Here is a 25,184-nt window from a genome sequence, read left to right as displayed (position 1 = left end):
CTACCTCAAAAATTTTTTTAATGTTGAACTTCAGTATATGAAAGAGAGGGGAAACCCGCACATTTTTTTTTTTTTTTGAGATGGAGTTTTGTTCTTGTCACCCAGGCTGGAGTGCAATGGCACGATCTCGGCTCACTGCAACCTCCGCCTCCTGAGTTCAAGTGATTCTCCTGCCTCAGCCTCCCGAGTAGCTGGGATTACAGGCATGAGCCACCACGCCCAGCTAATTTTTGTATTTTTTAGTAGAGATGGGGTTTCACCATGTTGGCCAGGCTAGTCTCGAACTCCTGACCTCAGGTGATCCACTGCCTCGGCCTCCCAAAGTGCTGGGATTATAGGCGTGAGCCACCGCACCCAGCCCACTCAGTTGTTCGGATTGAAGCAGAGTTCTAGGTCTCCAGGAACAGTTTAAAAACTGTAACTAGGCTGGGCGCTGTGGCTCACGCCTGTAATCCCAACACCTCCACCTCCCTTGGAGGCCGAGGCAGGTGGATCATTAGGTCAGGAGTTTGAGACCAGCCTGGCAACATGGTGAATCCCCATCTTTACTAAAAATACAAAAATTAGCTGGGCGTGGTCGTGGGCACCTGTAATCCCAGCTAGTTGGGAGGCTGAGGCAGGAGAATGGCTTGAACTCTGGAGGTGGAGGTTGCAGTGAGCTGAGGTCGTGCCATTGCACTCCAGCCTGGGTGACAGAGCAAGAATCCATCTTAAAAAAACAAAAATGTGGGAGGCTGAGGCGGGAAGATCTCTTGATCTCAGGAGTTTGAGACAAGCCTGGGCTACAATAGTGAGACCCTGTCTTTACAAAAAAAAAAAAAAATTAGCCTGGCATGGTGGTGTGCACCCTTAGCCCTAGCTACTTGGGCAGCTTAGGTGGGAGGATCACTTGAGGCCAGGAAGTTGAGGCTGCAGGGAACCCCTATAACTAGAAGGCAGAAATGGGAAATATTAGAATAGGCACAAATCTCATACTTATTTATTGTTTACTGTGTGCTAAGCACTTAACAAATATCTCACTAAAATCTTATAATAAGCCCCTGAGAGAATTACTGTTATTCCCATTTTGTGGAAGAAACTGAGGCTTAGAGAAGTTTAATAGTTCAAGGATAAGCAACCAGTAAACTAGAGAATCAGGATTAAGATCTTAGTCCTTCTGCCTGCAAAACTCATGCCACACTGAATGTGGAAGGCTTTAATGCTCCTCCAGTGCGGAATTGCATTTTGTAAGCCAAAGGCAATTTTTGATCAGAAGGGAGGTATAGACTTAGAGCAGGAAGAGATACTGAAGGCCGGACATGGTGGCTCATGCCTGTAATTCTAGCACTTTGGGAGGCCAATGTGGGTGGATTGTTTGAACTCAGGAGTTCGAGATCAGCCTGGGCAACATGGCAAAACCCTGTCTCTACTAAATATACAACAACAACAAAAAAAATTAGCTGGGCACCCTAGCGCATGCCTGTAGTCCCAGCTACCTTGGGGACTGAGGTAGGATGATCGCTTGAGCTCAGAAAGTCAAGGCTGCAGTGAGCTGAGATCATGCCACTGCACTCCAGCATGAGTGACAAAGTGAGACCCTTTCTTAAAAAAAAAAAGAGATTGAAGATAATTTAATCTAAAACTCATTTATACAGTTGAGAAATTTATTTTTAGCATTCCACAATGTTTTAGTGATACTGCTGAAACCCAAACCCAAATTCTTTGATTTGAAATCTAAAGCTCTTTTCAGTACCCCAGCCAGGCATTTGTGGTGGAAATAAAATAATAGTCTGGTCAATAAATGTCTGAGGATGGAGATGGAAAACCATTTAGAACGTTATCTGGGTATGAGTGTAGATAAAGGCTTGAAAGAGTAATAGCATTCGAAATGGAAAGGGAGGTATAACTATGAAGGTTGATAAAACAAGTGAGCGGCCGGGGGCTGTGGCTCAAGCCTGTAATCCCAGCACTTTGGGAGTCCGAGACGGGTGGATCACAAGGTCAGGAGATCGAGACCATTCTGGCTAACACGGTGAAAGCCCGTCTCTACTAAAAAATACAAAAAACTAGCCGGGCGAGGTGGCGGGCGCCTGTAGTCCCAGCTACTCCGGAGGCTGAGGCAGGAGAATGGCGTGAACCCGGGAGGCGGAGCTTGCAGTGAGCTGAGATCCGGCCTCTGCACTCCAGCCTGGGTTACAGAGTGAGACTCCATCTCAAACAAACAAACAAACAAACAAAAAAAGTGAACTATGAAGCACAGTATATAGTCAGTTTATGCATGTGTTTGACTAGCAAGCCCCTGTTCACTATATTTAGTGTTAATCCTTTATTATAGCTATCATTTATTGTTTACTGAGTGCTTGCACATGGATTATCTAATTTAATCCTCTTTGAGGTAGATATTCCCATTTTATAGGTGAGGAAATTAACATTCTGAGCAATAATTTGCCCAAGATCTTATAGCAAATAAGTGGTAGAATCATGGTGCCGAAACCTGTGCTTTTAACCAATATGCCTTAACGTACCTAAACTGTAGGTGCTAGCTCACTTCTCTATCCTGGGGAGATATGATAGTGGTGATGAATACTAGGGCTACAGAATTGAAATATACTGGGCCAGAAAAAGTGGAGATAATTCTGAATATGATATATTTTCTTAGGGCACTTGAAGTCGTAATATGTATTTTTCATGATGAGTATAAATTCACTAGAAACCTGAGGTTAAAACTGAGTGGTAAGAACTTTTGCCAATTATTTAGAGATGGAAATCAGTGTCCAGGGAAAAAGAAAATACTGTAACATATATCTTATGCTATAATTTCCTCCCTGATTTCTTCTTATACTTTATATTTCTCTCCTGTGGCATTTTAAATGTTCTATCTTGTATAATTTTTGTCGATGTGTCTCTTTTACCCTCAGTAGACTGTAAATTCCTAAAGGATAGTAATTACTGTGCATTTATGTATTCTCTATTGTTGCTTTTCTTGTTTTGTATTCTGCATTTGTTTATTGCGTACTTAGAATGTGCCAGAGCTGGGTCGGGCGTGGTGGCTCACGACTGTAATCCCAGCACTTTGAGAGGTTGAGGTGGGCGGATTACCAGCCTGGCCAACACGGCAAAATCCTGTCTCTCCTAAAAATACAAAAATTAGCCAGGCATGTTGGTGCATGCCTGTAATCCCAGCTACTTGAAAGCCGAGGCATGAGAATCACTTGAACTCAGGAGGCGGAGGTTGCAGTGAGCCACCTGGGTGACAGTGCAAGACTCTGTCTCAAAAAAAAAAAAAAAAAAGTCAGATCTGTACTAAGTCTTTAAGAATGAATAAGATATAACTTCTGCCCTCCAGATGCTTATTTCTAATAAGGAGACAAATGTAACATTTAATACAGTATAATGACTGTTGTAATTATGAAGTTAAAGGTACAGTGGAGGCTTAATAGAGAACTGAGCAATTTAACTTAGAATTTCAATTTGTGGGCCAGGTGCGTTGGCTCAGGCCTGTAATCCCAGCACTTTGGGAGGCTGAGGCAGGTGGATTACCTGAGGTCGGGAGTTCGAAACCAGCAGACCAACATGGAGACACCCCATCTCTACAGTACAAAATTAGCTGGTCCTGGTGGTGCATGCCTGTAATCTCAGCTACTCGGGAGGCTGAGGCAGGAGAATGGGAGGCGGAGGTTGCAGTGAGCCGAGATTGCGCCATTGCACTCCATCCAGGGCAAGAAGAGCGAAACTCTGTCTCAAAAAACAAAAAACGAATTTCTATTTTTTTATTTTAATGATTAACAAGTGAAAAGTCTCAGACTGTGAAAATAAAGAATCAAGCAACTATTGTCTGTCCATGCAGCTATACTTGCTGATAGTTACATGGAGCACAGGTGTCTGTGAGTTAGTGGAATCTCTTTGTTCTTCCATGAGAAGCATTGGTATTTTAAAGTGGGATGAAATCTGAAAATAAGAACACAAAATAAAAAGTGTTTTATAAGAAATCTATTTTATTGAAGAAAATCTTTAGAAAGTTCATTTAAAATTTACCACCAGAATTCAAAGTAATGGTGCTTAAACACTTGGAAAAGAGAACAAAGAGTAGTATCTTCTCATGTAGTGTAATATCTTTGGATTTAAATAGTTTAAAATGCAGTTTTTCCTTTCTCACTGAATCTTCCCAAACCAGTAGATAGAACTCCCACTGGATTTTCTTGTAACTCCCATTTGGTTCAGAAGGAGGGAGCACAGAATGTAGGAGCTGGGGCCTGGTGGTAGCATAGGTATTTGAAATTGACTGAGTGTGAGACAGTAGCAAGTGTTGTGAGTTGTGCCGTGTTTAGAGAGGACTGATTGTTGCCACCTAGGATTATAGTCTCGGTGTAACATTTTAAAGTTATTTGAAAACTTCTGAACTTACCTGAACAATGAATGAATGAAAATTAAAAAATGAAAAAATAAACATTTTACACTTAAATATTTCATTTAGATGAACTTTATAGAGGAGCTAGTAGCCAAGCTTCTATTTTTGAGATCCCCATGATTGTAAAGGGGCTCACATTTGTCCCCTGTGTAGTCCAAGATCAGTCCCCTGTCCTGGATCTTTTCTCTAGTGAATCTGACTCAGTATGTCCGGGGCACAAGAAGCTCTACATTTAGGGCTGGGCTCAGTGGCTTATGCCTGTGATACCAGCACTTTGGGAGGCTGAGGCAGGCCGATCATTTGAGGTTGGGAGTTCAAGACCAGCCTGACCAATACGGTGAAACCCCATCTCTACTAAAAATACAAAAATTAGCTGGGTGTGGTGGCAGGCACCTGTAATCTCAGCTACTGGGGAGGCTGAGGCAAGATAATTGCTTGAACCCAGGAGTCGGAGGTTGCAGTGAGCCGAGATTACACCACTGCACTCCAGCCTGGGCTACAAAATGAGACTCTGTCTTAAGAAGCTCTACATTTAACAAGCCCTGCAGGTGCTTTTGATGAGCAGCTGGGTTTAAGAACCTTATCTCAAGACTATTTTTTTCCTTTACAGGTTTTGCCCTTTGATGAGCTAAATGTAGAGGCAAAGTGGGTGAAGTGAAAATGACCAGATTGTTGCCACTACTTTTTTTTTTTTTTTTTTTTTTTGAGACAGAGTCTCGCTCTGTCGCCCAGGCTGGAGTGCAGTGACCGGATCTCAGCTCACTGCAAGCTCCGCCTCCTGGGTTTACGCCACCGCCTCCTGGGTTTACGCCATTCTCCTGGCTCAGCCTCCCGAGTAGCTGGGACTACAGGCGCCCGCCACCTCGCCCGGCTAGTTTTTTGTATTTTTTTTAGTAGAGATGGGGTTTCACCATGTTAGCCAGGATGGTCTCGATCTCCTGACCTCGTGATCCGCCCGTCTCGGCCTCCCAAAGTGCTGGGATTACAGGCTTGAGCCACCACACCCGGCCTGTTGCCACTACTTTTAAGTAAAGTAACAACAAACTGACGTGATGGTATGTAGGTTACACAGCATTTGCATATTTCATTTAGATTTGTAACCCTTTAAATAATTGTTATTATTAATATCCCTATTTTATAGTTGAAGAGAGGGAAGCACCAAGGAGTTAAATGACTTTCTCAGTGTCCCCCAGCTTGTCTGTGGTAGAACTAAACCTTCAACCCAGATCTCTTAACTCCCAAACCCTGTTTCATGCTCACAGTGATAAGAGGCAACCTGGATGCAAAGTAGATGTGTATTACAGGTTGAGGAGGGGTGAATAGTTTCATGAACTTTTAAAAAGCAGTTCCATTTTTAAATTCTTCCTAGAGCTTCTATAAACCTTTTTTAAGACAGCAACAGTGACTCTGGCTTATTTGCTACTAGTTCTCTGCTTTGTTATCACCCAAGCCCACCATGGACCCCATGCTAGAGAGGGCTAAGACTTTCTTCTTCTTCTTCTTTTTTGTTTTTTTTTTTTTTTTGTTTTTGAGACAGAGTCTCGCTCTTGTTGCCCAGGCTGGAGTACAGTGGCATGATCTCGGCTCACTGCAACCTCCATCTCTCACGTTCAAGCAATTCTCCTGCCTCAGCCTCCCAAGTAGCTGGGATTACAGGCACACACCACCACGCACGGCTAATGTTTGTATTTTTAGTAGAGACAGTCAGTCTGGCCTCAAACTCCTGACCTCAGGTGATTCACCCGCCTTGGCATCCCAAAGTGCTGGGATTACAGGTGTGAGCCACTGTGCCCAGCAAGTCTTCTATTTTCTAATGGCCACACTCCCAACAAGTCATGCTTGTGCATCACCTGTTTCTTTTTCTTTTTCTTTTCTTTTCTTTTCTTTTCTTTTTTTTTTTTTTTTGAGAGACAGAGTCTCGCTCTGTCACCCAGGCTGGAGTACAGTGGCGTGATCAAGGCTCACTGCAACCTTCGCCTCCTGGGTTCAAGAGATTCTCCTGCCTCATCTTCCCAAGTAGCTGGGACTACAGGCGTGCACCAGCATGCCCAGCTAATTTTGTATTTTTAGTTGAGATGGGGTTTCACTATATGTTGGCCAGGGTGGTCTCCAACTCCTGACCTCAAATGATCCACCCGCCTCAGCCTCCCAATGTGCTGGGATTACAGCCATGAGCCACGGCGCCTGGCCTCCAATGTTTCTTATTGACTTCGAGCATGTTGTGTTGTTGGAATTCCCAGTTCAGTTTGAAACAGATTTTCCACTTGGCATATTAGTAGTTCCTATCATGCCATTCATACTTGCTTTGTTGTTTCACATATATCTTTTCATAGCATGAAATGTAGTGATTGGAATTGCATTATGGGTTACATCTTCTCTAATTGGTTCAAAGCAAATAGAGATTGGATGGGAAAAGTCAGTGGATTATGGGCCTGCACAAAAGTGCTTTGATGAACATCTGTGTCATGTACATCTCAGTGTATGCCAGAACCTCTCTAGGACATATTCCTTTAAGTGCTGGGTCATAGGATGGACACATGCTTTATTCTACTAGTTATTGTCAGAAAGCATTTAAAGTGTTTTACCAATTTATTTGTATCTTTTACTTATTGATTTTTTTTTGAGATGAAGTCTCGCTCTGTCACTCAGGTTGGAGTGCAGTAGCGCGATCTCTGCTCACTGCAAGCTCCACCTCCCAGGTTCACAGCATTCTCCTGCCTCAGCCTCCAGAATAGCTGGGACTACAGGCGCCCACCACCATACTCAGCTAATTTTTTGTATTTTTAGTAGAGACGGGGTTTCACCATGTTAACCAGGATGGTCTCGATCTCCTGACCTTGTGATCTGCCCGCCTCAGCCTCCCCAAAATGCTGGGATTACAGGCGTGACCCACTGCACCCAGTCCTTTTACCAATTTATAATCCTACCAGCTGGGTATGAGAGTTCCAGTTTCCTTATGTCCTCAAACTTTAACATATATGTCAGTTTGACAGGATAAATGTGATCTCATTGCTTCTCATTTGTGTTTTGGTTGCGTGTCGTTTTGTGTATTGATTGACCATTTGGGTTTTCTTTTCTATCATTTGTCCTTTCTCCATTAAAAACAAAAACACAAACAAAAAAACTGCCTTGTTGACTTTTCCTATTGACTTGTAACAACCCTTTATATGTTTTCTGCATATCAGTCTTTTGTTATCTGCTGCAGAGATCCTCCAGTCTGTGTTATTCATTTATTTGTTTATTTTGTGGCTTTGGTGTACAGAAGTTTTTTTGTTTGTTTGTTTGTTTTTAAGGTAGTCAGATGTATCAATCTTTTCCTTTGTGGTTTGTGGGTTTTGGGGGGGGCAGGTAGTTTTTGGGTTTTGTCCTTTTTTTTTTTGAGACAAAGTCTGGCTCTGTTGCCCAGGTTGGTGTGCAGTGGCATCATCTTGGCTCACTGCAACCTCCGCCACCTGGGTTCAAGTGATTCTCTTGCCTCAGCCTCCCGAGTGGCTGGGATTACAGGTGCACGCCACCATGCCTGGCTAATTTTTTGTATTTTTAGTAGAGATGGGGTTTCACCATGTTGGTTAGGCTGCTCTCGAACTCCTGACCTCGTGATCTGCCTGCCTCGGCCTCCCCAAGTGCTGGGATTACAGGCATGAGTCACCGCGCCCAGCCTGTAGTCCCTTCTTTCAAAAGCTCTCAAATACACGGGGCTCTGTCTGGGCTCTTTCTTTCATTTTGGGTCAGGCGTAAGATCTGCCTTTCCTTGTCCGTCTGTACCTGCACTGCCGCCATATTGTTTTCATTGCTATTGCTTTATAAGTCGTAATGGCGGGTGGGACACGCCATTCCTCCTCCTCCTCCTTCAGAGTGATCATGGCTATTCTTTGTCTCCCCCCTTTTTATTATGTCACTCTTCCTGTTGATAATGTTACCAACTCTCTGATTTTTCTGTTAAGTCACCATTGAAAATTTACCTCACAGCCTAAGTCAGGACTTCCTTAGGGTCCTAATTCTCTTTTCCATCCCTGTTACTATCCAGACCCCTACATCTGTTCACATGGTAGCCCTGATGAGATGTCAGCTACCTCAGGCTGCATCCTACATCAGCCCCCATACCTCCACACCCCGGCATCATCCAAGAATATTCTGGACTTACCTTCCAGATGCAGCAGTCTGGTCTCAGACTCTAGCAATGATTTCTAGTTGCTTCTCAGAGCCACAGGTCTTGCCTAGGAGCACTCCAGGGAGTCATTTGACAGCTTGCCCAGCTTCTTCTGGTGCCCTAGGGTATTCCTGGAGGCCACAGGGAAGCTGTGGAAAAGACTAGGCACAAGCTGAAGCCAAAGTTGGGTGCCTGACTGGCATTAGTAAATTTGGGGTCGTGGTTTGCAGTGCTCACGGTGTAGAGTGGTTGCTGACCTTTCCTCCATGGTTGGAGATGATGTGAGAGCCCAGCAGGCACCCTTCACGTGGGCTCTAACTTGCGGAGACCTCCACCATGAGCACCAGGAGGTGGATGGTGGGGCCAGTATAAGCAGTATCCCGAGGACTGATCATGGAGAACCACAAGGAAGGGTCTTGAGGGTGACGTTGGCCAGGCCCTGGGAAGCCTCCAGAGAATGCTACTCAGATCCAGGGTACAGTGTTGCGTTTCCAAATGAGATGGCAGTTCCTTCATATAGCCAGGGAAAGATGTTTACCAAACGGGAGGTCGCTGTCTTTCAGGCCTTTCTCTGAATGGTTTCCTCCAACGATTTGCTTCCTTCTCCTCTCCCACTGACCCAACTCTCTTTCAAGCAGCCCACCCTGCTTGCAATCCACATAACATGTCTTGTATGCCTTTTTGCATATCGTTTTCTTCTATCTTCCTCCACCAAATGATGTCTTCCTTCTTCAAAGTGATGCTCAGAACTCTCTCCATCCACAAAACTTAGCTGGTTTTTCTTTCTCAACTCCACCCCTCTGTCTGCTTGCCAGTGACAGCACTGTGCAGAGCTGCCCCTCTTTCTGTTTGTTAACACTTATGTGTATTGCTTTTCTCATAATCTTCCCAGGGATTGTTCATGTCTACCCAGCCTGTCATTCCTAATCATGTTGTTTCTCAAGGACAAGGATTATATCTCCCTTGCCCTTTGACTTTTCATAGTACAGGTCAGTGCTTAGCATATTGGGTCATAGAACAGAATGTGGGATTGGCTGGGTCCAGTTCGAGGTTTATTACTTGCTGTGCGACCTTGAACAAGTTATATAACCTTTCTGGGTTTTAGTCATCTTATTTATAAAATGAGGACAATAATGGTACTTTCCTCATAGGGTTATTGACTTGGCAGAGTATCTTGGATATGGTAAGCACCCATAATAATACTGCCTATCAGTGTTATTAGTAGTAGTTAAGATATTAGAAACCATGCCAAAATATGAGGCCTAAAGTGCCACATACAAATTTTACAGTTCAGTGATGCTGTCAATTTAAATCAGTTACATCTTGGCATCAGAAAAATTGTCTTTCTTGACTGAAGCACTGTTGATTACTGATCTGGCTCATTTCCTCCCTCTTCCTGTGATAGGCAAGTAGGACAAGCAAGGCTGCGCACAACAAAGTTAATGGGATATGATCTAAATCAAATTATAGTTCCATTAAGCAAACAACAAATTCAGCAGGCTTATATTAATTTCCAGGAATGGCAAGTTGATTTGGCAGGTTTTATTGATGTTCTTGATCATCATTATCCTAAATCCAAAATATTCCAATTTCTTAAATTAACATCATGGATATTGCCTTCCATTATTCAAAAAACCCCTACTGAAGGGGCCATTACTGTTTTTACTGATGGATCTAGTAATAAAAAGACCTCATTTGTGGGACCTCAACAACACGTTTTTCAAACTGACTTTGCTTCTGCTCAAAGGCCTGAACTTATGGCTGTGGTAACAGTGTTAAAAACTTTTACACTGCCAGTAAACATTGTTTCTGATTCAGCTATGTAGTGCAAGCCACGCAAAATACTGAATGTACCTTAATTCAAAATGTTACTAATGACCAACTTAATCTTTTATTTTATTCTTTACAGCAAGCAGTACAACAAAGGCATTCCCCTTTCTATAACACTCATATAAGAGGACATACTAACCTCCCTGGCCCTTTAATGAAACTTAATCAAAGGGCAGATAATTATATGGGGAAGAGGATTTGTTTGTGTCTCTCCAGGTAACAATCAGGTTGCTTGTATGGGTGCCCACCAAACATCTGAAGATCTATTATGAGCTACAGCAGGAAGAGAGGACTCTGGGAAGAGCCAGAACTCCCAATATGAGTGATGGCACAAATATATATCTCAAAGATGAAGAAAAAAAACAAGACTAGTTATCATGCAAATTCTCCAAAATGGGGACAAAACAAGAAGTTGGTGCAGATGGCAACAGACAACTTGAAAGCACAGAACAAACTAAAAACAACTAGTAACCTGATAGTGGCCGTGCTGGTGACACTCACCATGGCGGTAAGCCTCAATATTTTGGAGCAACTCAAAACTTCACTTATTGGGCATATGTCCCATTTCCTCCTTTAATTAGGTCTGTGAGTTGGATGGACCGTGTTATTGAGGTGTACACCAATGACAGTACCTGGATGCCTGAGCCCATAGATAGCCGAGGGCCAGTGCATCTGAATGAAGAAGGGATAAAAATAAATATATCCATAGAATATAAATATCCCCCAATATACCTGGGACCTGCTGTTGGCTGTTTACAGATTGACACACAGGCCTGGGTGGCAGTAGTACCTGAAGAAATAAATCATGGGCTGCTTTGCATATGATTTTGGGGTGTAGTTTAAAATATAATCATTCCCATCCTAAAACCCTGCAGTTCCATCCAAATAAGTTCAAATATAACAAAATAGAGTTTAGTTTAAAGGTGTGGATGCTTAAACTTGGGAAGATTGTATAGCAAGTAAGGCTGAGGTACTACAAAATAATTCCTATGGAATCATCATTAATTAGTCCCCTAAGAGGATCTTTAAAAAAAAAAATAGCACCAGAAGGCCTTCTTGTAGAACAAATGTAATAAACTGATGGAATCATTGGCAATTAAATCATGCACAATATATTCAGACAAAAGCTTAGGTCCTTATCATATAGAGTCCTACTGGCATTGTCACCCCTAGTCCAAAAATAATATCTCCTGCCATAGGACAGGAACATTCTGAATTATTAGCTATGGCTCAAAGTTCAATAAAAATTTGGGAGGGTAAATATAACAAGTATAAAGGGGAGGGAGGTAAAAATAAATATGCTCTTTCTTTTCTTTCCAACAGGACTTTTTGGATTCAAAGTTGTGTTTGGCCACCTTTTGTGCTGGCAACAGGAAATGTTACTCTTAATATAAATACACACGTTATTTCATGCCCCAAATGTCATTTGTTTACCTGCATTAATTCAACTTTTAATAAAAATCAGACTATCCTAATAATTAAAGCCAGGGAAGGAGTCTGGATCCCTATGTCTTTAGACTGTGGAAGGCATCTCCATCCATTCATATAGTAACTGAAAACCTTAAAAAGCTTTTATCCCATTCAAAAAGATTTATAGTTGCTATAATTGACCTCATTGCTGTTACTACTACTACCGCAATAGCTAGTGTGGCTCTGCATTCATCTGTACAAACTGTTACATTTGTCAGTAAGTGGCAAAATAATTCCACAAAATTATGGAACTCTCAAACTCAAATAAATAAAAAAATAGTTAACCAAATTAATGATCTCCATCAGACAGTGATTTGAATGGGAGATTGTATTGTAAGTTTAAAAAGTAAAGTTGAAAAGCAATGTGATTGAAATACCTCTGATTTTTACATTACTCCCCATCTGTATAATAAAACAGAGCATGCGTGGGAAAAAGTTAAGAGACATTTAAAAGATCATACTGGAAATTTATCTTTAGATCTTGCAAAATTGAAGGAACAAATATTTCAAGCCTCTCAGTCACATATGACACTAATGCCAGGAACTGAAGTGCTTGAAGGAGCTGCAGACAGATGAGCAGCTATTAACCCACTAAAGTGGATCCAAGACACTTGGGGGCTCTGTGATTTTAATAATGATTGTGCTTTTAATCTGTGTTGTTTGTCTTTATGTAGTCTGCAGATGCGGAAGCCGCTTCTGGAGAGAAAGCTGCCACCAAGAACGAGCAATAATAGCTGTGGCGGTTTTGTGAAAAAGAAAAGGGAGACATGTTGGTAGAAGAGCTGAGGCAGGATTGGCTTGTCTGTCATAATATAAAAGCGTCTTGGAAGATGTCTGGGGTCCAGGGTCTGAAACCTCTCATGGCCTTTGGAACACCAAGCTCTGTGCCAAAGGGTGGAAGTCTGCTCTGCCACACCACAAATCTAAGCCCAGGGCATAAAACCCCTCGTGGCTTGGATGGAATCCAGGGCTCAGGGCATAAAACCCTTCGTGGCCTCTGGAATGTGCACAGACTTGTTGGTTGCTCTCCCAGGCTTATAAACATGTTCTCCATTATCTCAAGCAGCAGAGCATATTCTATATGCATCAAAGAAAATACTAAACCATCACAGCTATGCTTGATGCACTGCTACCTTTCTATCCCCACGTCCTCACACCCCCACCTGTTTACCCCCACATCCACACATCCTCACCACCTGCAGCTGTGTTTGATCACCAATAGTGTGGGCTCCCAGAGCTTGGGGCCTTCGCAGCCTCTGTACCAGCGTTGGCCCCCTGGACCCACCTTATGTACTCTTGTCTTTTCTCATTTCTTTGACTCTGCTGGACTTTGTAGCCCCCATGGCCTGGTGTTGGGTCTGATCACCCCAACAGAAATTGCGCCATTGCACTCCAGCCTGGGCAACAAGAGTGAAACTCCATCTCAAAAAAAAAATTTTTTTTAATAAAAAAAATAAAGTTCAGAGATATTTTACTGGAATTGGCCATTTCTTCTGAGCTGAGTACTGTGGCTTTTCAGGAGGATTATTCAGAAATGAACAGCAATATTAATTAGTTCCCACACCATGGTTTCTTTTGAGAAGCATTATGGTTTTTGTTTGTTTGTTTTTTTCATTCAAGGGAAGCTTTTATTTTTGAGTCAGTCATATGAATACCACCTGTGGGGGCTGCCTTCCCACCTGACTGCTGGCCTCCTGCCAGGCCCATTCCTCCTGTTCTCTCACATCTTCTTTCTTTCTTTTTTTTTTTTTTCTTTTGAGACAGAGTCTCGCTCTGCCACCCAGGCTGGAGTACAGTGGCCGGATCTCAGCTCACTGCAAGCTCCGCCTCCCGGGTTCACGCCATTCTCCTGCCTCAGCCTCCTGAGTAGCTGGGACTACAGGTGCCCGCCACCGCGCCCGGCTAATTTTTTGTATTTTTAGTAGGGTTTCACCGTGATAGCCAGGATGGTCTCGATCTCCTGACCTCATGATCCGCCCGTCTCAGCCTCCCAAAGTGCTGGGATTACAGGCTTGAGCCACCGCGCCCGGCTCTCACATCTTCTTTCACAGCTTCAAAAGCAGCTCTACTCTTGGTTCTGTGCCCCACCTTGTTTGTTTGTTTGTTTGTTTTTTTGACATGTAGTTTCACTCTTGTTGCCTAGGCTGGAGTGCAATGGTGCTATATCCCGGCTCACTGCAATCTCCATCTCCCAGGTTCAAGTGATTGTCCTGCCTCAGCCTCCAGAGTAGCTGGGAATATAGGCACCCACCACCACGCCTGGCTAATTTTTGTATTTTTAATAGAGACAGGGTTTCATGACATTGGCCAGGCTGGTCTTGAACTCCTGACCTTAGATGATCCACATGCTTTGGCCTCCCAAAGTGCTAGGATTACAGGCGTGAGCCAGTGTTCCCGGCCCCCCACCTTGTTCTAATCTCAATTGTCTTTGTTCACTGTGGGCACAACGGCCTAGGAAGGGGCAGTGTCACTGCTGTCACTTTTTTATGGGGCAAGAGGCAGTTTGGATGCTTTCTTCTGTGCATAGTTTAGCTTCTTTGCTCATCGGACTTTGCCTCCTCAACAATCTCATTGTTACATGATTAGAAATGGAAAGAGGTCATTTTGACTGTCTTATCAAAAGGGATAAGGAAAATTGACTACATATATGTTTATATATTTTTTATATATATTTATATATATATTTTTATATATATGTATTTTTGAGGTAGGATCTTCCTCTGTTGCCCAGGCTGGAGTGCAGTGGCACAATCTCAGCTCACTGCAACCTCCACCTCCTGGGTTCAAGCAATTCTCCTGCCTCAGCCTCCCGAGTAGCTGGGACTACAGGCACGTACCACCACACCCAGCTAATTTTTTGTAATTTTTTTTTTTAGTAGAGACAAGGTTTCACTGTGTTAGCCAGGATGGTCTCGAACTCCTGACCTCATTATCCACCCGCCTCAGCCTCCTAAAGTGCTGGGATTACAGGTGTGAGCAACCACACCCGGCCAAAAATGACCGTATTTATCATATCTCTACGTCTGTGAATTCTTTCCTGGGCCTTTCCTGTTGATATTTGGTTTTATTTTGGGGATGTCAACATTGTTTAGCCCACTCATTCTTACAGAAAGCCTTAAGTGAACTCTTCTCTGTATGTTTCACATACTAATCTTCCCCTTCCTTTGGGCTTTTTTTTTTTTGAGACAGAGCCTTACTCTGTCACCCAGGCTGGAATGCAGTGGCATGATCTCGGCTCACTGCCACCTCTGCCTCCTGGGTTCAAGCAATTCTCCTGCCTCAACCTCCTGAGTAGCTGAGAGTACAGGCATGCATGACCATGCCTTGCTAATTTTTGTATTTTTTAGTGAAGACAGGGTTTCACCATATTGGACAGGCTCATCTCAAACTCCTGACCTCGTGATCCACTCACCTCGAACTCCCAAAGTGCTGGGATTACAGGCATGAGCCACCGTGCCCCGCCTATGCTTTTTTTTTTTTTGAACAGACAAAAAAACCTCATTATTATAGGGAATTAATCTGCAGTCTTTTTACTAGGTATTTATAATCCATGTGTGAGAACAATCTCAAAGGAAAGAGATCTGTATCAGAAAATTTAGCTTAAGGTATTTATTTGGACATTTAAATGTTTATTTTCTAAAGGTAGAAAATTTATTTCTACAGATTTATCTTCAGCTTTAAAAAAAAATTGGCCATCAAAACCTGAGTCCTGTCCTCTTGCTCTCCTCCCCGGCCAGCATGAACTTCACCACTTGCTCTACCTTCTCCACCAACTACCAGTCCCTGGGCTCTGTCCAGGCACCCAGCTGGTCAGCAGTGTGGCCAGCGTCTATGCAGGCGTCAGGGGCTCTGGTTCCCGGATCTCCATATCCTGCTCCACCAGCTTCCAGGGCAGCATGGGGTCCGGGGGCCTGCCCGTGGTGATGGCCGGGGGTCTGGCAGGAATGGGAGTCATCCAGAATGAGAAGGAAACCATGCGAAGTCTGAACGACCACCTGGCCTCCTACCTGGACAGAATGAGGAGCCTGGAGACCAAGAACTGGAAACTGGAGAGCAAAATCCAGGAGCACCTGGAGAAGAAGGGACCCCAGGTCAGAGACTGGAGCCATAACTTCAAGACCATCGAGGACCTGAGGGCTCAGATCTTTGCAAATACTGTGGACAATCCCCACATTGTTCTGCAGATCAACAATGCCTGTCTTGCTGGTGATGACTTTAGGGTCAAGTATGAGACAGAGCTGGCCATGCGCCAGTTTGTGGAGAGCGACATCCATGGGCTCCACAAGGTCACTGATAACACCAATGTCACTCAGCTGCAGCTGGAAGCAGAGATCGAGGCTCTCAAAGAGGAGCTGCTCTTCATGAAGAAGAACCATGAAGAGGAGGTAAAGAGCCTATAAGCCCAGATTGCTAGCTCTGGGTTGACCATGGAGGTAGATGCCCCCAAATCTCACGACCTCGCCAAGATCATGGCAGACATCGGGTCCAATATGACGAGCTGGTTCCAAAGAACTGAGAGGAGCTGGGCAAGTACTGATCTCAGCAGATTGAGGAGAGCACTGCAGTGGTCACCACGCAGTCTGCCGAGGTTGGAGCTGCTGAGATGATGCTCATGGAGCTGAGACATACAGTCTAGTCCTTGGAGATTGACCTGGACTCCATGAGAAATCTGAAGGCCAGCTTGGAGAACAGCCTGAGGGAACTGCTACACCCTGCAGATGGAGCAGCTCAACGGGATCCTGCCGCACCTGGAGTCAGAGCTGGCACAGACCTGAGCAGAGGGACAGCACTAGGCCCAGGAGTATGAGGCCCTGCTGAACATCAAGGTCAAGCTGGAGGCTGAGATCACCACCTACCGCCACCTGCTGGAAGACAGCGAGGACTTCAATCTTTGCGATGCCCTGGACAGCAGCAACTCCATGCAAACCATCCAAAAGACCACCACCTGCCGGATATTGGATGGCAAAGTGGTGTCTGAGACCTACAATGCCAAAGTTCTGAGACATTAAGCCAACAGAAGCAGGGGACCCTTTGGGGAACAGGAGGCCAATAACAAGTTCAGATGTTAAAAAAAAAGAAAAAAAAGAAAAAAAATACTGGCATTGTTATGGCATTAACAGTTATATATATGTACTTTTTTTTCCAAACAACATTTATAGCATAACTTGAATTTTCTATTCATTAGTATATACATTTTTCTCTTGAAATGTGTATTTTCTAGTTTATTGGATATTGAAAACAATCTTTGATTTATCATTGTAATTTAAATTCACTATCTCTTTTCCAGCAATTATTCTTTTTTGTTTTTTTGTACAGTAGTAGAAAACAAAATCCAAGCAAGCATAGACCAGGCAAGATATTCAGCCGTCTAGAAGTCTGGAGATTTTGTCCAGCAAGGAGCCCCCTAACAAAAGGCAGAATGTCAAACTGTGAGTGCTGACCTCTGACATGGCTCTGATACCCCAGACCCATTAAGAGAGGCTTTTCTCCCAGCGGGGAGATGATAGAATATTCTGAAAACCCATGTACCTGTTGAAAAACTAAGACTATATAAAGAAAAATTCCCCCCGAAGGGTGCAATTCTATCTGGATGATGCCCCCTCAAAATAAATAGCCTGTGAGGTTTCTGACTTAGAAGCATTGTGACCCCTTACCTGTTTGTGTCATTTTGAAATTTTGCCTCCACTTCTGTTTCTCTCACAAGACCCATGGCCACCTGAAGCCTAATGCTGCCATGGAGTTTTGTTCTGCTCTTTGGTTGCTGCTGGGTTCTTCTTGGGTTGAAAAGAAAAATCACTTCAGTTGGTCCATCTATAATGAAATACTGATCTAATGTTTGATACTCCACCAGGAAATTAAAATGAAACCGCTGTTGCCACCTCCACCCCCAGCTCCCATTTCTGAAAGTTTTATGAAGCTTCATGGATGCTTTACCTCAAAGATGCCCTTGGGCTTTTTCCAGGAGAATGATATAACCCATAGAAGGGCAGGAAGAGGTCAGCGAACCTGCTTCCTGTCCCCTGTTCCCTGCCATGCATTCAGAATCAGAGAGCAGCAGATTCTGAAGTCAAGCTGCCAGAATCTCATGTGCTACCATCTCACTTTAACCACAGGCTACTTCTTTACTTTTAACATCATTGATCAAAGTCAGATTTCGTGGTGGGTGGGGGATAGTGTGGGGGTGGTGTAGGGAGAAGTAAGGAAATGCTGTCTTTTGTCAGTACAAAGCCAGGCCCCCTCAGACTCTGCTGCCCTGAGTTCCTGGAATTTAATCTCTCTCTCCATCAATTGCAGTTGGGTTGAGCAGTTAAAGTATGATGTCCAGCAACTGTAGACTGCGCTCAGAAACTTCCAGTACCAGTGCTATGCAAGGGAGCAGCAGGAGAGACAGCGAGAAGAGCTTCTGTCTCGAACCTTCACTGCTAACGTAAGCCACGTTTGCGGTGGGTGTCGGCCTGCCCTTGACAGATTGTGGGGGCTGGAGTTCAGATATCCGAGCATCATCTTTTTTAGGGGGTACCTGAAAAAGATTGATGAGGAAGAAACCAACTGGAAATGACAGGGACTTTGTGCATTGTCACAGAGACTAGACCTAGACAGAAGAATCAGGTAACACAAAAACCTGAAGAAGAAGTAGTTAAATTGAAGGGGACTAGGGAGAGGTGAAAATAACCTGATTGGGTTGGTCTGAGACAGAAAGGTGGAAATTCACATGGTGGAAATGTGTTTCTGATCAGATAGAGACAGATTATTAGAATTTAGGCCATTTGTAGAGAGGGCAACATTTCAAAGCTGCCTGCGGGCAGTTGCCATTGTGCTGAGTTTGTGCGTGGTTCTGGTGTCAGGTGCATTAAAATGTTTTTGTCCCTAGTCTGAGCAGTGATTTGAAGGAATTTGTTAACATATATTTAGGGTTAGATAGACTGTTTGCCTGAGTCTGTCTGAAAGTGTGTTGGTTTGCACATTTGATTTCTCAGAACCCGTTGTCCCTGCCCTTTAGTCTTAACCGGACCGTTTCCTGAACATGGCTGTAGAACATACTGGACTTTTCTGTGTCGTAATATATTCCACTAAGTGAAGTGTGCTTTAGCTTTTTGTGTTTTGTTTTTTAGAGGTTTGTTTTCTAGAGATGTTAGCTTTCTAAGCCTGTTGTTAGAATTCACATCATTTCCCACTTTGCAGATGTTTAATCCTCAATGCTTCATCCTTGCTTTGCAGTAAATTTCCCCAAGTGTTTCAAAATGTGCCTATGTAGTTTTTGCTTCTCCAGAGGAAGCAATCAAGTCACAATTTTTTTTGCTTGTTTTTGTTTTTAGAGACAGAGTCTCACTCTGTCACCCAGACTGGAGTGCAATGGTGTGATCTCAGCTCACTGCAACCTCTGCCTCCTTGGTTCAAGTGATTCTCTTGCCTCAGCTTCCCTAGTAACTGGGATTACAGGTGCCTACCATCATGCCTGGCTAATTTTTGTATTTTTAGTAGAGACAGGTTTCCCCATGTTGGCCAGGCTGGTCTCAAACTTCTGACCTCCAGTGATCTGCCCATCTCGGCCTCCCAAAGTACTGGGATTACAGGCGTGAGCCACCACGCCTGGCCAAGTCACAGTGTTTAACAATTCAAAAAATCAATGAAGTATAAGACACACTAAAAGATGATGTTTGGATTTTAGATTGTTACAATTATGATTCAAGTCTTTTTTCCACCAAGGATGATTGCTCAGGATTATTTTGTTTCTTGCCAGCCTGGTGTGATGCTGTGCATACAGTGGGTTCTTAATAAACACTGACTTGTTTATTAAGAATGACCAAGAAGATGAAACTTCTTCTTGGTCATTCTGCCATCTGGAGCTTGGAGTCTTTCAAACACTAGTGTCTTTTGATGCACTGAGCATTAGTTGCATGCAGAACACTAGTTAAGGCACTAGGAGTAAAGCACACGAGGAAATTAACAGAACGGACTCCTACCTGTGAGGAGCTCCCCTGTTAGCAGGGGCAGTTGAAAACGCACATGTGCAAAACGATTCTGAATCCGAGCAGCAAAGAAACAGTGGCAGAATTTCTTTGTGACAATTGAAACTGGTGTTTAGGTGGTAAAAACAGCACTGCTAGGGCTGGGCGCAGTGGTACATGCCTGTGATCCCAGAACTTTAGAAGGTCAAGATGGCAGATTTCTTGAGCTCAGGAGTTCACCATCCTGGGTGACATGTCTCAAAAAACCTTGTGGCTGATCACCTGAGGTCAGGAGTTTGAGACCAGTCTGGCCAACATGGTGAAACCCTGTCTCTACTAAAAATACAAAAATTAGCTGGGCATGGTGGTGCATACCTGTAATCCCAGCTACTTGGGAGGCTGAGGCATGAGAATTGCTTGAACCCAAGAGGCAGAGGTTGTAGTGAGCCGAGATCACGCCACTGCACTCCAGCCTGGGTGACAGAGTGAGACCCTGTCTCAAAAAAATGAAAATAAGGTTGGGCACGGGGACTCATGCCTGTCATCCCAGCACTTTGGGAGGCTAAGGCAGGCGGATCACGAGGTCAGGAGATTGAGACCATCCTGGCTAACATGGTGAAACCCTGTCTTTACTAAAAATACAAAAAATTAACTGGGCGTGGTGGCACGCACCTGTAATCCCAACTACTCGGGAGGCTGAGGCAGAAGAATTGCTTGAATCCAGGAGGTGGAGGTTGCAGTGAGCTGAGATCCCACCACTGCACTGCAGCCTGGGCAACAGAGTGAGACTCTGTCTCAAAAAAGCAAAAACAAAGAAACAAACTTTTTTGTAGAGAAGGGGTTTCTGTATGTAGCCCAGGCTGGTCTCAAACTACTGGCCTCAAGCTATCCTCTCACATTGGCACTGGTTTTGCAGTGGGAGGTTTTCCAGTGGGAGAAGGGGCATTTGTTTTCAGGATGCCAAGCAAGGAGGACTAGGGAGCTAACAATCAAAATCCCCTCTGAATGGGAGCAATAATCCTATCTCTTACAGTTGAAATGAGGAATGAAATGGTTTATGGAAAACCAGCAGTGGCTGATAATCCTAAATGTTAAGTATTGTGTATATTTTTTCCCTGACTTTAAAATGCTTCACTTTCATTTAGCTACACAGGTCTAGCCTGATGGTTTTTTAAAAATTATCAGTCACTTCATTGGTTCTAACAGTACAAAGCTCCATAATTTTAGAAACTGAATGACTCTGCAATGTAGAAAGGCTATACCTTATTCAGATAGAGCACAGTCACATGCTGGTTTGTCTGTGGCACATCAATATCATCCCAAGAATGTAACCACCAAGAGAGAACAAGAGGAAAATCCAGGCTTTATCCCTATTGAATTATTTATCCCAATATTAGAATATTAGTGAGGTAGGTGTGGCCACACTGTGATGGCAAATTGAGCTTCGGTCACAAACACGCCTTGTTGCCCCCACAGTCTAATGACATCAGCTTCCTTTACATAGCAGTGAATGCGCAAAAGTTTGCACAGTTGAGGGTATTGTCATCACGTTTTGGTATATACTGGAATCCTGGCAGCTTCTCTGATTCAGAGAGGCGTAAACATTAAAGATGAAAAGAACAACTCGGGTCTGTCCTTTGGGGTGATTTAGGGTGGCTGTTTAAATTTGTAATGGTTGAAAAGTCTTGAGAGTGTCGCACCCGGAAACTCACGCTTTTCTTCTCTCAGCTGCAGCTTATTCTTCTCACCTGTGTAACAAGCTGTACTCCCTTCTCACAGAAGCTTAGCATTTCTTCCTCTGCCCCATAACATTTTTTCAATACTTACATTTATTAGGTGCTATTTATATTCTAGGCATACTTATACAAGTGAGATAATGTGGCCGACTGCCACTTCTACTACTTGAGACCATCATTGCAGCAGTTACCACTGTTACTGCTTAAGACCATCATTACAGCAGTTACTGTTACTGCCTGAGACCCTCATTACAAGACTGAACTAAGGGAGGAATGTAGAAATGAAAACTCAAGATAAAATAAACTGTATTAAGGAAAGGCTACTTAAGACAAAAACTGTTTCAAGGAAAGGCTAGTATGGGGAAGGAGAGTTCCCTGCTTCTAGTGAGCAAAGGCAGCCCCTGAGCTTCTGTAGCCCTTTGTATTTATTGGGTAACAACAGCAAGGAGGAGGAGGTAATGATTGGTCAGCTGCTTAATTGAGCACAGGTTCATATTGTTATTAACAGGCTTCAATTATGCCTAATCATAAGAAACATTTGTGTGGCCTCCAACATCTCCCCCTTTTTGTTTTTAAATTAATTGAGCAAGTTAATTGCAGGCTGAGCCTTAATTACCAGTTGGTGATCCACCTTCATTTTTCTTAGCCCTTATTCAAAATGGAGTTGTTCTGGTCTGAATGCTTCTTACATATGTCCCCCTTCCCTTTTACAAGAGGACCTTTAATCCTAAGGGTTGCAGAGGGACGAAGGTCCATCTTCTGCAACTTCTTCATGCTGAATAGGGGTGGTGATATTCCTGCCTAACTATTAGGGTCTCTTGTATTCAGGGTAGAGAGGAGCTCAGTCAGAAAGCACTGGTCTGTTAAGCATCGATTGTACCTCTGAGTTCCAGCAAAAGGTGAAACCCTGGTGCTCCAGCAGTTTCTGAGCTTCCTGTGTGGTTTTCTTGATCTGTCCCCATATTATGGGGGTTGATGTCAGTGTGACTCTAGTCAGTTCTTGTTCTGTCTTCACATTCAAATTCAACGGGCTCATGGCTTGTACTGGGGAACCAAGTCCATGGTTGGGATCTATGGGTCCCTCCAGTCTCTTGTTCCATGGTCCAAGACACCTTGAGGGCACCCACATGGTTTGTTCATCTTCTGTAAAGACACAAGCATACCCCCAACACCACATCAGTAAATCTAGCGAAACAGAAGCGAGAAAACTTTTGTGGCTGTAGCCAGGAGGCATGCCATTGCTAAGCATTTGTTCTACAAGCTGCAACTCAGCTTCTGCCTCTTTGGTTAATTACTGCAGGGTAAAACTTTCCGCTGATAATGAGAACCAGGCTCTTTCTGATTAACAGAAGGCACAGAGAATGAAAATTGAGGCTTATCCTTTTTGTACAACAGTATAGCAAAAAGCAATCCTTAAACCTTCAATTTGCACTGTACAGGTGGGACCATTAGATGCTATGGGTTGTGATAGCTAAATATCTCTCCTAGTTGCACTTCCAAATCCCTGGCCTCCTCCCTTCTTCTTACGTAGAGAAGGGTAAAATATACAGGGAATAAGCAACAGTTGAGCAACAGATTCTCCCAGGTCAAAAACCCAAAGATCTTGTGACATTACCACTACCTGAATCTCTCCTTCACAATCAGAATCAACAACTCCTGGGCCTGTAAGTTAAGACAGCTTTTATCAAAATCAATCCCATGTATCTTGTTGGCAGAGGTCCCCAAATACCAATGGGAATCTTAGTGAGTTTGTTTCTTTCAATTAATGTAATTTGTTCTCTAGCTGGGAGATCTAATGCTGTGTTTCCAGGTGTTCCTGGGGAGAGGGGGTCAATATGCCTCCAGAAACCCACCCCTGAAACGGAGTTGTGGCCTGGACAGGGAATGCCCTCATAGTTTGAGGTGCCCAGGTCCAGGCCCCCTTTTTGCTTCCTGATGGGGGTGCTGTTTTGATGAAATTTTGAGTGGCATTGATTAGCCCAAATGATCTCCTTTATTGCAATGGGGGCAAAGTCCTGGCATTTTTTCTGTTGTGGGGTGGGAAGCTGCATTATAAAATCCCTTCTGCCCAGAGGTCTGATGGTGTTCTTTTATGAAAGGTTCAATTTTTCTACACTTATAACACTTTCCCACTTTAGGGCCTGACCCTTGGCTTCCTTTAGATCTGTCAGCTACCAAATTAGCCATTACCTGCGTCAATACTGCAGAGCAATGAAGCTCAGTTCCCACATCTTGACAAGTGCTGAGAAAACCTCCCAAGTCGTCTGCACAGCTCACAGGTGCCAGCACATGTTTACAATCCATGAAAGCCAAAGCTAAAGTTAGCCTTTCTGTAGCCACAAAAGAAGATGGTACAAGTCAATTTCCATCCTCCCTCTCCTATTCACCACTTTTGATAGGTGCTGTAGGTGGGGCAAAAATTATCTCAGACCCTGAAATAACAAAGATGGTACATACCAAACTCCAAACAAAAAAGAGAAAATAACCAAATTCTTCCTCATGTTACCCTGATTCAAAAATTTCCCATTCTTTGTACCTCTAGGGCACTGACCAGTACCTTTTTAGAGCACTGATCTTATGTTGCTGCTGGCAGACTTTTTGTTCTGGTTGGTTTTTAGGTTTTTTTTCCTCTGGGCTTTAGGGTTTTTTTTTTTTTTTTTCTCCAGCAGACCGTCCTCTTTCAAGTCCCTATAGGACCCTATCTATCCCTGAGAATCTCTGCTAGTCATTGCTAGTCTCTACTAGTCTCTACTTTTGTACCTCTTTAGGGCACTGACCTTATATTGCTAGTGTTTGCTAGTCTTTATCCCTGTCTGTTCCTATGGTACCTGTTAGTTTCTGCAAGTTCCTGCAAGTCCCTTTCTTTTTCTACTCATCTCTCCCTTCTCATCTCATCTCTACCTACTCATCTCTACCTATCTCTATTTGTCTCTATCTCTATTTATCCTTGCAGGCTTCTTCAGGTCCCTTTGGGTCTCTTCAGGTCTCTTTTTTACCCTGATATCCCTGTTTGGGTGCCACTTGTGGCCGGCGGCCACTGCTACTACTTGAGACCGTCATTACAGAAGTTACTACTGTTACTGCTTGAGACCATCATTATAGCAGTTACTACTGTTAAGTGCTTGAGATCATCATTACAGCACTTACTCTTACTGCCTGAGACTGTCATTGCAAGACTGAATGAAGGGATGAACGTAGAAATGAAAACTTAAGACAAAATAAACTGTTTTAAGGAAAGGCTAGCATGGGGAAGAAGAGAGCTCCCTGCTTCTAGTGAGCAAAGGCAGTGCCTGAGCTTCTACAGCCCTTTGTATTTATTGGATAACAAGATCAAGGAGGAGGAGGTAATGATTGGTCAGCTGCTTAATTGATCACAGGTTCATGTTGTTACTGACAGACTTCAATTATGCCTAATCATAAGAAACATTTGTGTGGCCTCCAACAGGATAACATGTCCAAAGTTCTTAGAATAGTGCTTGGCCTATGGTAAATGCTCAATACATGTTACCTCCTATGAGATCTCATTTTCATTTTTCCAATAACTCTTGTGACGTGGATACAATTATCATTCCTATTTTGTAGATGAGGAAGTTGAAACTCAGAGATGCTGGGTAATTTGCTTGGGTTCACATGGCTAATAAGTGGCAAAACCACTTACAAGC

At 43.5% G+C, this 25,184-nt stretch overlaps 1 pseudogene; it reads left to right on the top strand.

The window, feature by feature from the left end:
• Positions 1–7,955: 7,955 nt before the first annotated feature.
• On the top strand, positions 7,956–17,474 carry LOC116271029 (annotated as a pseudogene).
• The last annotated feature ends 7,710 nt before the right edge of the window (positions 17,475–25,184 follow it).

Source organism: Papio anubis, chromosome 17, assembly GCF_008728515.1.
Source record: "Papio anubis isolate 15944 chromosome 17, Panubis1.0, whole genome shotgun sequence".
Taxonomy (NCBI): domain Eukaryota; kingdom Metazoa; phylum Chordata; class Mammalia; order Primates; family Cercopithecidae; genus Papio; species Papio anubis.
Note: the sequence above shows the minus strand (reverse complement) of the source record. Positions and strands in the feature narration are given on the sequence as shown.